Source organism: Pterocles gutturalis, unplaced genomic scaffold, assembly GCF_000699245.1.
Source record: "Pterocles gutturalis isolate BGI_N339 unplaced genomic scaffold, ASM69924v1 scaffold17083, whole genome shotgun sequence".
Taxonomy (NCBI): Eukaryota; Metazoa; Chordata; class Aves; order Pterocliformes; family Pteroclidae; genus Pterocles; species Pterocles gutturalis.
Genome location: NW_010120938.1, coordinates 6,415 through 7,166, shown reverse-complemented (window position 1 = coordinate 7,166; position 752 = coordinate 6,415).

The window sequence follows — 752 nt, the reverse complement described above, 5'->3', positions numbered from 1 at the left end:
ATAGCAGCATCATCACTGTATTTTATTTTTTTTAATAATCAAGAAACAAACCCAGTTCTAAATTGCCAGAAAACACAAGCCAGAAGCTCTTCCTGGGGCAGCTGAAAGCCACAGCCATCCCCACCAGTCCCTCTGGACGGAACCCTCGCTCCGCTCCCTGTCTGCATGATGCTCCCAGGCGGTACCTGATACGGAGGGAGGGACGGCTGCCGAGATCGGACCAGGCAGCTCCTACCTGCCAGCCTCGAAGGGACAACGGTCACCTGCTCACTGGAGGAACAAGCGTGCTGCCCAGCTGGCTCGGACACTGTGCCGTCATGGGCTGAGGGACCAATGAAGCCATGAACAGAAGGGGATATGTGATGGTATTTTCAAAGGGACCCAAAATAAATAATTGCACCCCTTCGTTCCTGAGGAAGTGGTTGATGTGGGGTTGGGGCTGGAGGAGCAGGGGGATGGGGGGTCCTGGCTTCTCTCCTGGTTCTTGGCTGCTTTGGGATGGTGTTTGATGCTGTGTTTTTGGAAGGGAGTTTTGATTACTGTGGTTTGGGGCTGTTCAGCTTGAGCCATGCCAGTCCTGACTTTTGCCAGCCGGTGCCCAGCTCATCTGTGAGTCCCGTCTGTGCTGCATTGAGCATGACAATCCGAAATGAAGACGGTGTTTTGAACATGTTGTGGCTGTCTACTAGCGCACTGGTCAAACGGCCGTCCCAGAGGGGCAGGGGTCCCTCCCTCTCTTCCCAGGGGCCCCG